The sequence below is a fragment of the Coregonus clupeaformis genome, unplaced genomic scaffold, assembly GCF_020615455.1.
Source record: "Coregonus clupeaformis isolate EN_2021a unplaced genomic scaffold, ASM2061545v1 scaf0551, whole genome shotgun sequence".
Lineage (NCBI taxonomy): Eukaryota > Metazoa > Chordata > Actinopteri > Salmoniformes > Salmonidae > Coregonus > Coregonus clupeaformis.
The window spans coordinates 29,094-45,394 of NW_025534006.1; the positions used below are offsets into that span (position 1 = coordinate 29,094).

The window sequence follows — 16,301 nt, forward strand, 5'->3', positions numbered from 1 at the left end:
AGTATGTCCAACCGGCATCACAACCACAGACCACGTGTATGGCATTGTGTGGGCGAGCGGTTTGCTGATGTCAACGTTGTGAACAGAGTGCCCCATGGTGGCGGTGGAGTTATTGTATGGGCAGGCATAAGCTATGAACAACGAACACAATTGCATTTTATCGATGGCAATTTGAATGCACTGAGATACCGTGACGAGATCCTGAGGCCCATTGTTGTGCCATTCATCCGCCGCCATCACCTCATGTTTCAGCATGATATCATGTTTCAGCATGATAATTCAGCATGATAATACACGGCCCCAATGTCTCAAGGATCTGTACACAATTCCTGGAAGCTGAAAATGTCCCAGTTCTTCCACGGCCTGCATACTCACCAGACATGTCACCCATTGAGCATGTTTGGGAAGCTCTGGATCGACGTGTACGACAGCATGTTCCAGCGCCAGCCGATATCCAGCAACTTCGCACAGCCATTGAAGAGGAGTGGGACAACATTCCACAGGCCACAATCAACAGCCTGATCAACTCTATACGAAGGAGATGTGTCGCGCTGCAAATGGTGGTCACACCAGATACTGACTGGTTTTCTGATCCACGCCCATACTTTTTTTTTAAGGTATCTGCGACCAACAGATGCATATCTGTATTCCCAGTCATGTGAAATCCATAGATTAGGGCCTAATGAATTTATTTCAATTGACTGATTTCCTTATATGAACTGTAACTCAGTAAAATCTTAGAAATTGTTGCATGTTGCGTTTATATTTTTGTTCAGTAGGGGTATATATACATCTTGAACAGGATGATCTATTTGGGATGCAATTTGAATGAAATTGATGGAGGGCGAAAAACACGGAGTGCTCAAGTATCCACTGATTTAAAGCAATTATATTCGAGTGATAGGCTGTTTAAAAACTCAAAAAAATGAATAATCTTTACAATTAAAAAGTAAGGTGAACACCGAAAGATGGAGATATGTAAATTAGACACACATTCAGTCCTTATATTATCCTACTGTAGCATAGGCTATGCTGCAGCAAATGTAGACCTACCTATCACAAGAAAAAAAGTTACCATGATAAGATGATGCATTGTAGACTGCGCTCCATAGCCTACTGAGATGCGCTCTGTCCCCACCCTGAGCGTTGATGATTGATTATGCAGATAGCAGAGACAAGGCCGTAGAGAAGCCAGATTTAGCCAGATATAATTTAACTGTTCCATTTCACGTCATGGTGTTCATAGAAATAATATATTATAATTTACTGCTTTCTCGCATTTATATATCCCGGGGAAAAGGGAGTGGGTTTAGGCGGGAAATCTCAGTAACCCTGTTCCTGCTATTCAACCCTACTCTTGACAATGGTTTATAAAGTTGTTAAATACTTGTGTAATAAAACACAGGTAACTTCTATGTAAGAATAATGTGACACACCAGAGTCAATAACACACTTGCAATGTATTTTCATTTATTTCTATTATAAGAGACATACAATGGTATTCTGTGAGACCAAATTCATAAGAGCCCAGGAGCTTCAGCCCAGAGAAAGAAAACATACTGAATCAACGAGAGCCCACCCCCCCAAGATAATGTATTTACACTCTGTGCAATACTGATAGCTATTAGAAGTAAAACAGACCATTCCCTTTCCCATACAATCTCAATGCAAACTCAAATAACCTTCACTTCAACTCACCAATAAGTACCGTAGCTGCCCTTTTCCTGTTATGAGATATGGTCACATTCAAAATCAAATACTGGTTTCATGTGTAATGGGAGTGATCCATATGGTCTGTGAGGATTCTACTTATGCGTGTGTTGCATCCAAACAACAAGTTTGCCTAAAACGCAAGAATGTAGCCATCTATAACTCATGTTGTAGTTCAGGCTCATGTATCTATCGGTCAGCCCAAGGTGAATTCAAGTGGGAATGGTAAACTTGAGGTCAGACCAGCTTCAGGAATCTAGGGCATAAATACTATTTTCAGATACAGTAATAGTGTTTTTTCTCTCTCAAAGAATTGACCATGAAACCAGCAACCCATGAAGTAGACCAGAAAGTGCATCAGCAGAGAGTTCCAGAGGGAGTAGTATTTCTGAGGCCGATCTGACTGCTTTCCCTCTCTCTCCCTGAGGAGAACGCCCGGCGGACGCTCCGGGGAACACTGGCACCCCGGGCGACTCTTCCCAATGCTCCGAGAGCGTTGATCCAAGGACACGGCCGGCGCCGAGACTTCCGATCCCTTCCAGTCTATGCTCATCGGATCAGGGCGTCCCTTTTCCGCTACCTGTGGTGTTGAGGTTGAGACCAAGTGATATGTTGGGAGTATCAGAGAGCCCGAATAATCTTAACATCTGAGGGACTGATGTCCCCCCCCTTTTAATCTATTGAGTAGCCTGCTATCCATCAAACAATCAAAAGGTAAAGTTAGCAATCAGGGAAAAAGCAAACCCAGTGAATACACATGAAAATATGCAGCCTGAAGCTGTGGAAGTCACTATGCCAGTGCTGGCAGGCTCACAGTTCAGGGATATTAAAAACCCTAGTTAGAAATACAAATCTACAATAGATATGACACATACCGACGACCATTAAAAAAAAAATAACACCTATTATATAGCATCTTGGCGCCTTGCATTTACCCCTACACCCCATACCACATACTATATTAAATAAGGCACACATTTACACATACAATTAACATTTGGCTAGTATTATTCCTTTATTTACAACCAATAGCCACAAAGTTAATAATTATAATAACTGCAGTAAGTACCATGTTAAGAGTGTTTTTTGGGGGGGGATGGCATTGTCTGATTTTGATCCCGATTCTTTGGGGGTTGAGTGTCTGGTCCTCTTTGGGTATGATATATGATAATTGTATTATAATTCATGAGGATCAACTAAGCACCAATGTGATAAAAACATTATTTAGGAATTGTTGTAGACCCTAGTTCATAGACCAGCTGTATTAATGCCTTTCATCTGTTTCTCAGGACTTGGCAGGATAGTAGGGTCTCCATTTTCCAAAAAAGAGAAACGCCTAGCATAGTTGCTTTGAGTAGTTTCCTTTGCTTGTCAGTATCCACCAGCTTGGCTCTCTTTTTGAATGTGAGTAGTAAATTCACCATGAACGTGTTAATATGGTAAATGATTCTGTATTCACCCAGTCCACATACTAACCATGCTGAAACAGGGGCAGGCAGGTCCTTGCCTCATTTGGGGAACTTATTTTTGAGATGCCAAACACCAACCAGTAATGTATTTCAACAGAATGGGTTCAGTTTCAAAGTAAGGCAAAAAGACAGAGCTACCTTTAAAGGAGTTTTGTTGAGGTCGCTCCACAGGATACATATACTGCATATGTATATGTATACATATACGGTGTAGATATAAACACTCATATATATACACACACATGCATATATATAAACACGTTAGGGGGATCAGGACTGTTTGTCAACACTATATAAGAAAAGGTAAGCAAAAGCAAGTTTCATAGGCATCGCAAGAAGCTCTAGATTCAATCTTAAAATGTCAGATGCCAAACCCTTCCATAACTAAGTTGCATTGTAAATCCACACTGAGGACATTGGCAGCATAATATAACGGGGTCACGTTTCACCAACCCCAGTCCCTCACCTTCTATAAGCAAGTAGCTGAGCAATACCAATATGGTACAAAGATATTCATTGGACAAAAAGGGGGAAATAACAAGTTTGTTTGAGGTTTGTCGACAGCAACACGGCTGCCGCATAATCCAGGGCACGCCTTTTCATGAAGGTCTTTCACTTTTCACTCATTGAGAGGAGAGGACGAGGCACTCTTGTCCTGTTCTCCTCCTCTCCTCTTTCTCCTCAGTAGTTGAAGTTTCCCTGTTGGTTGACGGGAGAGGAGGCGGGGATGAAGAGGGGTTTGGGAGGGACGTCGGGTTTGAGGGAAGTGGTCCGGCGGACTATGGCCCCCGGTGGAGGTATCCTCCGGTATCCTCCTGCTGCTCTCCGTTGTAGCTCTGCTGGCGCGTCAGGTACCCATTGGGGATGAGCGGGTAGTGGATCTCGCAGGGCGCTGCCGGTGGAGTTCATTCGAGCCAGCATAGGGGGCGGTTGGTGCTGGTGGCCGTTACGCTGGCTGAAGCTTTGCTGCCGGTGGACCATCCCTCCACCACCCCCTCCGTTGGCAATCTTAGTGGCAGCGGTAATCAGTGAGTGTCTCTGGGAAGAGTGCCTCCGCTCCAGGGTGGACTGGTGGTGAGGGGGCATGTCCGGAGGTACATCCATGCGGCGGGTCAGGCTGTCTCGGGGCAGGGTGGATGAGCTGTAGTAAGGTGCTGACTCCGTCTCGGGGATGTGCGGCTGGACGCGGTTGGAAAAGGCTAGTTGACCCCCATGGCACCCGCCACTGGCTGACAGGCCGGATGAGGTCATGACCTGGGCGTTCTTGCTGGTGTTGGCCTCGTGGATGTGTTTGAGCAGCTCGTCCAGCGACGTGACCTCCATCACCTTCTGCGGGTAGCAGGGGTAAGGCTGCTGGACCAACATGCGCTCGGCATTGTGGATCTTGCGTTCCTCCAGGAGCTGGGGTCCACCAACCAGGGCATGCCCATTAGCCAGAGCTTGCCCATTGGAGAAGCTGTGAGAGTAGGGGTAGATCTGCTGGTGGAGCAGGCCTGAGCTGGGCCTGGAGCCTTGTCCAATGTTGTGGGACTTGGGCTCCTTGGCATTGTTGCAGTTCTGGTTCTTCTCCCACTGGTTCTTGAAAGCCTTCATGTTCTTGATGGGCAGTTCAGGGGTGGAGTCTGGGGTGGGCAGACCCGAGAGCTCCGAAGAGTGGTGTAGGTGATGGGGTGGACCAGGTCTCCCATGGTCATCCCTGGGTGGTGACCACCGTTCCGTCTGGGTGCTCCTTGATGATGCTCCTTCCCGTTCTGGAAGAAGGAGTTGTAGAGCTTGGGCGAGGACACCTCCATCTTATCCTCCTTGTTCTGGCTGTCCAGCAGGCCATTGAGCTTGGCCAAGCTGCGTAGGGACAGGGCGTGAGGGATGGGGGCCTCCGGGTCCTTGGCCAGCCTCTTGGTCTTGTGGCCGGTGTGGTTGCAGTAGCAGGAGACCAGAAAGCCTGAGAGGAAGGCTCCAAGGACAAAGGCCACCAGCACACAGGCGATCAGCAGGGTGTAGTGGACACTGTGGTTGGTCTTCTCCATCTCGGGAGGCCGTCGGACACCTTCACAGAAAAAGAGAGAGAGAACAAAATGGTCTTTAGTGTAATGAAACCAGAGACCTAGAAGAGACTATAATTTATATAAGGTCAAGCAGGCAGCAGCTGGAATAGACTGGTTGTGTTTACAGGAGCTCTACTATGTGGGATGCAGCATTGCAGAGGTGTTAGAACTAGCCTCTTGGCTTGCCTCCCTCTCTGTTAATGAATCAATAAAGTATTATTGCCAAGACCTCAGCTTTCGTCTCCAACTGCAAAGAGTGGCAGAGGGCAAGAGCTTCCCAGTCAGTGAGAAATCAACTCCAAAATGAGTTTGGGCTTTAAATATTGATGGGTGCACTGGCAGAGGTCTGATGTCATTCACACTGGCTGTGCTTTCAAATGCATGGATCAGGGTGAGTGCACCTGCGATGAACTTAACCAAAAATAACCAACTCGACCAACCAGCTCGTAGAATACATCACTCTTTGATTCAAATGGTTGTTTGGGAAAACATCTGAACTGCCACAACTAAGCACCTCAAAATCTCAAGGTTGTTGTGACAAAACACTATGAAAACGCCCTTGGATGGTGTGACCCTGCCACTATATTTGCCTAATGGCATCTGAGATTCGACAGGAGGAGTGATACTTGCCACCTCTCTCGCAATCAGAGCTCAATTACAAAGGCTGCTGCCATCTGTGGTGTCAGGCCCTTCTCCAACCTTAATGATAGTCTCTGTGAAATTGATAAGTCTGGGGAGGGGAATTGGCCCGCACTGGGAGGGGAAATGCAGGTGTTCCAAACAGGCTAATTTTATCCCGTAATGAGAGCTCAGGTTAGGCAGTAATGGGCAATGATAGTGCCAGATTAGACGTAATGGTGGTGATGGAATGTTGAAGATGATGATGATGAGGAGGAGGATGGGGGGTTGAAATGATTGGGCCTAAGAGAGACTTGTCAAGGGTTTTTCTCTTTCGATGAAATTACAAAGAGCTGCCACATGCTTCAGCTTTAACAGAGTGAAGGCACTTGAATAGAAGGGAATTTCACTGAGGGAATTTACAATTAGGCGTTTAGCGGAATTAAACATCTCGTACAAAATGTTTAATGACAGCAGTGTCTTACACTTCATAACTTTTTAAAATGGGTTTTGTTCAAACAGGTTGCCAATACATTATTCTGTCTGAATAAGAAAAATATTGCTGGGCCTTAAACTGGAGTCTGTGAGGGTAAATGCAGGCAGCATACCAATACCATTTGAAAGAAAGATATTAATGAATTTATAAGGGAAAGGGAGATGTGAATAATAACTCACATTAATCTACAGTACATGCAGAACACAGCACATTTTTTAAAAATGCTCTTAGGTCAAGTGTGTGTGTGTGCCTTTAGGTATATATGTGGAGAACAGGTATGCAGTGCACACACACACTGTAGGCTGAAGAAATGAGTAGCAAAGCTCCACTGCAGCTTCAAGCACAAACTCATCATGAATCTATAAAAGTAACAAAAGCACAAACGGGAAAATCTCGATGTGTCAATAGAGGAGCATAGGCATCAGCCTTGAAGCTCCTGGCACTTTGCTAGTAACTCTAAAGGGTACTTGTAACCATTACCGTTTTTCTTTGACAGCCTTAATACAAACAGAGAGAAGATGGGGCAGAATTAGCATCAAACAAGGCTCGGTTCTTTGGTCTTGAAGGAGCTGCCGACACGAGTGTCTCTTTGCCTGGCGTTGATGGAAAGTTATATGTAGGTCACAAAGTTACCGGAGAAGTGTCTGCTCCCTGTCTCTCTCCCAGCGCTATCAGGAAGTAAAGGGTTTTCGAGCACTGCAAAGCTCTCTATCACTATCCATTGGACCATTTGCTCTACATCAGTGAGTAGAATACTGGGTGCCATTCCGCTATAGAGAGATGCAATATACTGTACTATCACATTCTCCTGTCGATAATGTTAAATTCACAGAATAAGTCAGACGTGCTGCTTTGAAATCGCGAGTTCTACCCATTCAAGTGCTATATCCATTGTATTCTATGGCGTTGGTATGGCTGTGCTTCGTTTATCCCATCTGTCCTAGGCCAGTGTGTCAGAGTGAGCCGAGGCAGTGTGGCAGCATGGGGTTTTATGAATAATACAGGTCAGGATGCCCATATCTCTGTGTGGCTTCCCCCAGCCTCCCTGTGGCTCCCAGCTCCCAGTCCTGTGACTCATCTGGGGCCTCTGACCAGGACCCTTGGGGGCCCCTATGACTATTGAAGGGTTCCACATGGCCGAGGAGCTATGAGTCAAGCGTCACAGTGGGGAAATGCACAGCGGAGGTACACAGATCTCCAACCCCACGCACAACCTGTCACAACACGTTTGGGGCTGGGGTGGATGACTCAATTGGGCCGTATGCGTGACATATTGTGGCATGGTCACAGTGAAATTAATACCCACAATCATGGCATGGGGGAGACTGGTGTGCTGCTAGATGGCGCACAGGAGGCAGAGCATGCAGGCAAACAGTATACTGCCAGTTGAGGCTAATGCATTGCCTCAACACAGTGTTGAAAGAAAATACATTTAAAAAGGGTCAAATGAATTATTTTATGATCCAATGTCGTATGACACCTCTGATAAAGAGGTGAGACAAAAATGTTTGAGAGCTTTGCTTTAATGTAACATGTGACCATTAATTGGAGTTGTCCGCACCTGTGTAGTGGTAGAGTTACATCAAAAATGTTAGTAAAATATAGGTGTGTTATATAAAGATATGTGGTGCTGCAGGATAATTGAAGCTACTCAAAGCAACAACAATAACCTCCTCTCAATGTTTATATAATATTAATAAGTGTTGTTCCATGTTTATTTTTCTCTGTTGTCACACTATCTTTAGGCAAAGTGTGGGTTCAGAATGGTCTCTGCTGAACAGAGGCATAATATAACTAATGTGTGAAGAACAGGAACACACACTCACACTCACACATTAAGGACTCTCAGGTCTTCTAAAAGGTAAACACACATATGGTTGAGAGAGGACAGGAGGAAAGGAGGAGAGGGAGGGGGGGGGGGGACAGCTGGAAGTATTCATGCTCGAGAGGGAGAGAGAGAGAGACAAAGAGAGAGAAAATATAACTTTAGTAAGAAACTGCCAGGCAATGGAAAAGAGAGAGAGAGAGAGGAATAGGACAGAAAAGAGACAAGCAAGAGAACTAGAGAAAATAAAATGAAATAGAATGTGGCAGAAAGCTGGGGACAAAAAGTGACAGAAATAGAGTGTGAGAAAGAATGTGCAGGGAGCAGATTGTAAGGGGGAGGCTGGGGGAAGATGATGGAGAGAGAGATGTGTCAAAGTGAGTGACAGATTGTCAGCCTGGTGGGTTTTGAAACCTCGCTCTCAGAAGCAGCTGTGTTTTGGTACGTAGAAGACCCCCGCTTGACGCTTTCATAGCACTGCATGAGAGAAACACTGAGCGATTATATCCATAAAGGCTGTGCATTATGTAACCAAGCTAAAGCTATACGTAACCTGGAGTCTGTTCTGTGTTTCTCTAATTGGGGATGGGTTGCGCGAGGAGCCAAAGTTGAGAATGTGTCGTTTCTGGAGTGTGAAGTGCTATTACGGCAGGTGATAAAATGGCTCCAAAACAAATAAAAACAAAAGCAGTGAAACACAAACAACGCAAGCAGAGGTTTTCACCTTTGACTCACGTCTAACCCTTCTCTGAGATGCTTAAAACCGATAGTTAATGAAACATACAGATTCAATTAGCTCCATAAACGCCCAACTGACCTACTACTGTACATACCTTAGAAGTGTATCAGAGTCTAGCTGTTTTTATATTCTACTGCATGTGCACCATAGAATCAGCTAGCCATCTGCAGTGTTGATGGCCAAATGGATGGTCTTGAGAATCAGGGATGTAGGATAAGCTAGACATCAACTGATTATTTAGCTGGGATACTACGGTGCTTTTGGTAATCCTGATTGCTGATGGCTAACGATGTTGTGGAATGGTGAAATATAGACAGCTCGACTTTGGGACAATTCCAAGGTACAGTATGCAAATGTTGTTTTCAGAGTGAACTATCCCTTTAAAGAGATAACTTTTCCATTGTGTGTCAGTACACTGCTCAAGATCGCACTTACAGTGCCTTCAGAAAGTATTTATACCCCTTGACTTATTGTTATAGCCTGAATTCAAAATGGATTAAATTGACTTTTTCTTACCCATCTACACACAATACCCCATAAAGACAAAGTGGAAACATGTTTTTAGACATTTTTGCAAATATATTGAAAATGAAATACAGAAATATCTAATTTACTTAAGTATTCACACCCCTGAGTCAATACTTCGTAGAAGCACCTTTGGCAGCAATTACAGTCTTTCTGGGTAAGTTCAACACCATCAGCTCAGCGTCCAACACCATAGTGCCCTCAAAGCTCATCACTAAGCTTATGACCCTGGGACTAAACACCTCCCTCTGCAACTGGATCCTGGACTTCCTGACGGGCCACCCCCAGGTGGTAAGGGTAGGCAACAACACATCTGCCACGCTGATCCTCAACACTGGGGCCCCTCAGGGGTGCATGCTTAGTCCCCTCCTGTACTCCCTTTTCACCCACGACTGCATGGCCAAGCACGACTCCAACACCATCATGACGTTTGCTGATGACACAACAGTGGTAGGCCTGATCACCGACAACGATGAGACAGCCTATAGGGAAGAGGTCAAAGACCTGGCAGTGTGGTGCCAGGACAACAACCTCTCCCTCAATGTGAGCAAGACAAAGGAGCTGATCGTGGACTACATGAAAAGGAGGGCTGAACTGGTGCTGTAGTGGAGCGGGTCGAGAGTTTCAAGTTCCTTGGTGTCCACATCACCAACAAACTATCATGGTCCAAACACACCAAGACAGTCGTGAAGAGGGCATGACAACACCTTTTCCCCTCAGGAGACTGAAAATATTTGGCATAGGTCCCCAGATCCTCAAAAAATTATACAGCTGCACCATCGAGAGCATCCTGAACGGTTGCATCACTGCCTGGGTATGGCAACTGCTCGGCATCCGACCGTAAGGCTCTACAGAGAGTAGTGCGTACGGCCCAGTACATCACTGGGGCCAAGCTTCCTGCCATCCAGGACCTATATACTAGGCGGTGTCAGAGGAAGGCCAAAAAAATTGTCAAAGACTCCAGTTACCCAAGTCATAGACTGTTCTCTCTGCTACCGCACGGCAAGCAGTACCGGAGCACCAAGTCTAGGTCCAAAAGGCTCCTTAACAGCTTCTACCCCCAAGCCATAAGACTGTTGAACAATTAATCAAATGGCCACCCGTACTATTTACATTGACACCCCCCCACCCCCGCTACTCGCTGTTTATTATCTATGCATAGTCACTTTACCCCTACCTACATGTACAAATTACCTTGACTAACCTGTACCCCCGCACATTGACTCGGTACCGGTACCCCCTGTATATAGCCTCGTTATTGTTATTTTATTGTGTTACTTTTTATTTTATTTTTTACTTTAGTATATTTAGTAAATATTTCAGTGTTCTGCCATGGCCAGCAAAGAGCCTGGATCTCAATCCTATTGAGCACATCTGGGACCTGTTGGATCAGAGGGTAAGGGCTAGGGCCATTCCCCCCAGAAATGTCCGGGAATTTGCAGGTGCCTTGGTGGAAGAGTGGGGTAACATCTCACAGCAAGAACTGGCAAATCTGGTGCAGTCCATGAGGAGGAGATGCACTGCAGTACTTAAATGCAGCTGGTGGCCATACCAGATACTGACTGTTACTTTTGTTCAGGGACACATTATTCCATTTCTGTCTGTGGAACTTGTTCAGTTTATGTCTCAGTTGTTGAATCTTGTTATGTTCATACAAATATTTACACATTTAAGTTTACTGAAAATAAACGCAGTTGACAGTGAGATGACGTTTCTTTTTTTGCTGAGTTTCGATTGTAGAGCATCAAGAGGTATCACTGAGACTTGGGTTGAAATAAAACATTCAAGTAATTTAGGGAGCGATCGAAATTTACACAATAGTTACCTGGAGGAAAATGGGGGAGGGTCGTGCTTTTTCAATTTCAGTCAGGGGGAGGGTTTAGTATTTTACAAATTTAGTCCAGGAGAGGGTCATGTAATTTGTAATAAATTAAATGTCATATTGCTCAGGGTTTGAGAATTTGTTGCTTATTATAGTATCTCATTTGTGCCCGATGATGCCCCTCATCCCTGATTCTCTACTGGGTGCGCAATATCAAGTGTGCCTAGTGTGGTCTCAATAAAATGATTCATAGCCTATACCCCTCAAACTCAACTCTGGACCTCGAAGCCAGTTCCACTGCATTTTTTAATTGTTCCCCTCTAATCAGGGACTGATTTAGACCTGGGACACCAGGTGTGTGCAATTAATTATCAGGTAGAACAGAAAACCAGCAGGCTCCGGACCTCGTAGGGTAAGAGTTGAGTGCGATGGAGGGCCTAGTGTCCGCAAGTTTTTGGTTTTTACTTCAATGAAGCCCGAGACAACCAGGTGTGGGGAGTTCCTTACTAATTAGTGACCTTAATTAATCAATCAAGTACAAGGGAGGAGCGAAAACCTGCAGAAACTCGGCGCTCCGTGTAATGAGTTTGACACAAGCTATAGGCCTAGGCTATACGAAGTGCATGCTCGGAGAAGCACAGAGCAAAGTTATATTTATAAGAAAATGTACTGCCTTCCCAAGTGTTTGTGCTGCTGGGATGGTATATAAAACTAGGCTACACTGCATTACACACTGCAATGGATAGGCTAGCCCAATCATGAGCCCTGGCCTGCCCTGCTTTTACTGATATAAATAAACCCTTTTGTGCTGCCTAACCAATGACTGTGTTGTGTACGGTGGCACTTCAGGAGGCGAGTCAATTTGTCCCCAAAATTCAATATCTGTGCACCTACTGATGTCGAGGTATTTAGAAAAAAAGTATTCCGGATACCCATTAGCTGCTGCCAAGGCAGCAGCTACTCTTCCTGGGGTCCAAAGCTTGCTACTGATATAATTGATTTTAATACATATTAAATGAACCCAATTATATACAACGATTTAGTCCGCAATGCTTTATGCTAGAAACAAGCTGTAAAATGCCGGGGAAAGACGTGAGTCCGTTGCATATGGGATATCTTTGGTTTGTCTCTGACATTCAGAGGCTGCACTACAACCTTCTATAGCCGAGGAGCATTGGGGTAGTGCTATTTTCTTTAGGAGAGGGAGCGCAAAAATAAGAATTAAATGACATCATTTCTCAATCAGTTTGTACCGACAGATATATCATTATAGAATAGGTGCAGAAAATGCATCCTCCAATTGCAACGTCTGCCTATATGCCCACACATCTTGCCTCAAGAACATTTTCTATTTTTAATACCCTCAAACACCAAGTTAGGCATATCTAATTTCAAAGTAGGCCATTCTCACTGTCCATCGTGAATGACAATTATTCGCATTTTACCACTGCATGCCAATCATTTGATCTCAATCAGTTTCATTGGAAGATACATTTAACTCTTCTTGAATAGATTATTTCACTTATAATTCACTGTATCACAATTCCAGTGGGTCAGAAGTTTACATACACTAAGTTGACAGTGCCTTTAAACAGCTTGGAAAATTCCAGAAAATTATATCATGGCTTTAGAAGCTTCTGATGGAGGTTCTGTTGGAGGTGTACCTGTGGATGTACAGTGGGGAAAAAAAGTATTTAGTCAGCCACCAATTGTGCAAGTTCTCCCACTTAAAAAGATGAGAGAGGCCTGTAATTTTCATCATAGGTACACGTCAACTATGACAGACAAAATGAGAGAAAAAAATCCAGAAAATCACATTGTAGGATTTTTTATGAATTTATTTGCAAATTATGGTGGAAAATAAGTATTTGGTCAATAACAAAAGTTTCTCAATACTTTGTTATATACCCTTTGTTGGCAATGACACAGGTCAAACGTTTTCTGTAAGTCTTCACAAGGTTTCCACACACTGTTGCTGGTATTTTGGCCCATTCCTCCATGCAGATCTCCTCTAGAGCAGTGATGTTTTGGGGCTGTCGCTGGGCAACACAGACTTTCAACTCCCTCCAAAGATTTTCTATGGGGTTGAGATCTGGAGACTGGCTCGGCCACTCCAGGACCTTGAAATGCTTCTTACGAAGCCACTCCTTCGTTGCCCGGGCGGTGTGTTTGGGATCATTGTCATGCTGAAAGACCCAGCCACGTTTCATCTTCAATGATGATGGGTGAGATCTTGCGTGGAGCCCCAGATCGAGGGAGATTATCAGTGGTCTTGTATGTCTTCCATTTCCTAATAATTGCTCCCACAGTTGATTTCTTCAAACCAAGCTGCTTACCTATTGCAGATTCAGTCTTCCCAGCCTGGTGCAGGTCTACAATTTTGTTTCTGGTGTCCTTTGACAGCTCTTTGGTCTTGGCCATAGTGGAGTTTGGAGTGTGACTGAGGTTGTGGACAGGTGTCTTTTATACTGATAACAAGTTCAAACAGGTGCCATTAATACAGGTAACGAGTGGAGGACAGAGGATCCTCTTAAAGAAGAAGTTACAGGTCTGTGAGAGCCAGAAATCTTGCTTGTTTGTAGGTGACCAAATACTTATTTTCCACCATAATTTGCAAATAAATTCATTAAAAATCCTACAATGTGATTTTCTGGAGAAAATAAATTCTCATTTTGTCTGTCATAGTTGACGTGTACCTATGATGAAAATTACAGGCCTCTCTCATATTTTTAAGTGGGAGAACTTGCACAATTGGTGGCTGACTAAATACTTTTTCCCCCCACTGTATTTCAAGGCCTACCTTCAAACTCAGTGCCTCTTTGCTTGACATCATGGGAAAATCAAAAGGAATCAGCAAAGATATCAGAAAAAAAAAAACTGCATAAAAACTGCACATTGGGACAAAGATTGTACTTTTTAGAGAAATGTCCTCTGGTTTGATGAAACAGAAATAGAACTGTTTGGCCATAATGACCATTGTTATGTTTGGAGGAAAAAGGGGAATGCTTGCAAGCCGAAGAACACCATCCCAAACCTGAAGCACGGGGGTGGCAGCATTATGCTGTGGGAGTGCTTTGCTGCAGGAGGGACTGGTGCACTTCACAAAATAGATGGCATCATGAGGAAGGAAAATTATGTGGATATATTGAAGCAACATCTCAAGACATCAGTCAGGAAGTTAAAGCTTGGTCGCAAATGTGTCTTCCAAATGGACAATGACCCCAAGCATACTTCCAAAGTTGTGGCAAAATGGCTTAAGGAAAACAAAGTCAAAGTATTGGAGTGGCCATTACAAAGCCCTGACCTCAATCCTATAGAAAATTTGTGGGCAGAACTGAAAAAGCGTGTGCGAGCCTACAAACCTGACTCAGTTACACCAGCTCTGTCAGGAGGAATAGGCCAGAATTCACCCAACTTACTGTGGGAAGCTTGTGGAAGGCTACCTGAAACGTTTGACCCAAGTTAAACAATTTAAAGGTAATGCTACCAAATACTAATTGAGTGTATGTAAACTTCTGACCCACTGGGAATGTGATGAAAGAAATAAAAGCTGAAAGAAATGATTCTCTCTACTATTATTCTGACATTTCACATTCTTAAAATAAAGTGGTGATCCTAAAACAGGGAATTTTTACTAGGATTAAATGTCAGGAATTGTGAAAAACTGAGTTTAAATTTATTTGGCTAAGGTGTATGTAAACTTCCGACTTCAACTGTATATGCCATTATACTGAACAAAAATAAACACAACATGTAAAGTGTTTGTCCCATGTTTCATGAGCTGAAATAAAAGATCCCAGAAATGTTCATATTTTGTGCACAAATTTGTTTACATCCCCGTTAGTGAGCATTTCTCCTTTGTCAAGATAATCCATCCACCTGACAGGTGTAGCATATCAAGAAGCTGATTAAACAGCATGATCATAACACAGGTGCACCTTGTGCTGGGGACAATAAAAGGCCACTCTAAAATGTGCAGTTTTGTCACACGACACAATGCCAGAGATGTCTCAGCGTGCAATTGGCATGCTGACTACAGGAATGTCCACCAGAGCTGTTGCCAGAGAATTTAGTATGTTCATTTCTCTACCATAAGCCGCCCCCAACGTTGTTTTAGAGAATTTGGCAGTATGGCCTCACAACCACAGACCATGTGTAACCACGCCAGCCCAGTACCTCAACATCCGGCTTCTTCACCTGCGGCATCGTCTGAGACCAGCCACCCGGACAGCTGATGAAACTGTGGGTTTGCACAACAGAATAATTTCTGCACAAACTGTCAGAAACCATCTCTGGGACGCTCATCTGCATGCTCGTCGTCCTCACCAGACTGCAGTTTGGCGTCGTAACCGACTTCAGAGGGCAAATGCTCACCTTCTATGGCCACTGGCACGCTGGAGAAGAGTGCTCTTCATGAATCCCGGTTTCAACTATACCGGGCAGATGGCAGATGGCGTGTGGGCGAGCAGTTTGTGGATATCAACTTTGTGAAAAGAGTGCCCCATGGTGGGTGTGGGGTTATGGTATGGGCAGGCATAAGCTACGGACAACAAACACAATTGCATTTTATCAATGACAATTTGAATTCATAGGAGATACCGTGACGAAATCCTGAGGCCCATTGTCGTGCCATTCATCCGCCACCATTACCTCATGTTTCAGCATGAAAATACACGACCCCATATCGAAAGGATCTGTACACAATTCCTGGAAGATGAAAATGTCCCAGTTCACCAGACATGTCACTCGTTGAGCATGTTTGGAATGCTCTGGATCGACCTGCACGACAGCGTGTTCCAGTTCCCGCCAATATCCAGCAACTTCGCACAGCCATTGAAGAGGAGTGGGACAACATTCCACAGGCCACAATCAACAGCTTGAACAACTCGATGCGAAGGAGATGTGTCGCGCTGCATGAGGCAAATGGTGGTCACACCAGATACTGACTGATTTTCTGATCCACGGCCCTACTTTTTTTTTTAAAGGTATCTGTTACCAACAGATGCATATCTGTAGTCCCAGTCATGTGAAATCCATAGATCAGGGCCTAAT

At 44.4% G+C, this 16,301-nt stretch overlaps 1 pseudogene; it reads right to left on the reverse strand.

Moving 5' to 3' along the window:
• Window positions 1-1,458: 1,458 nt before the first annotated feature.
• Window positions 1,459-16,301, reverse strand: part of LOC123485055 — a 152,226-nt pseudogene continuing 137,383 nt past the window's right edge.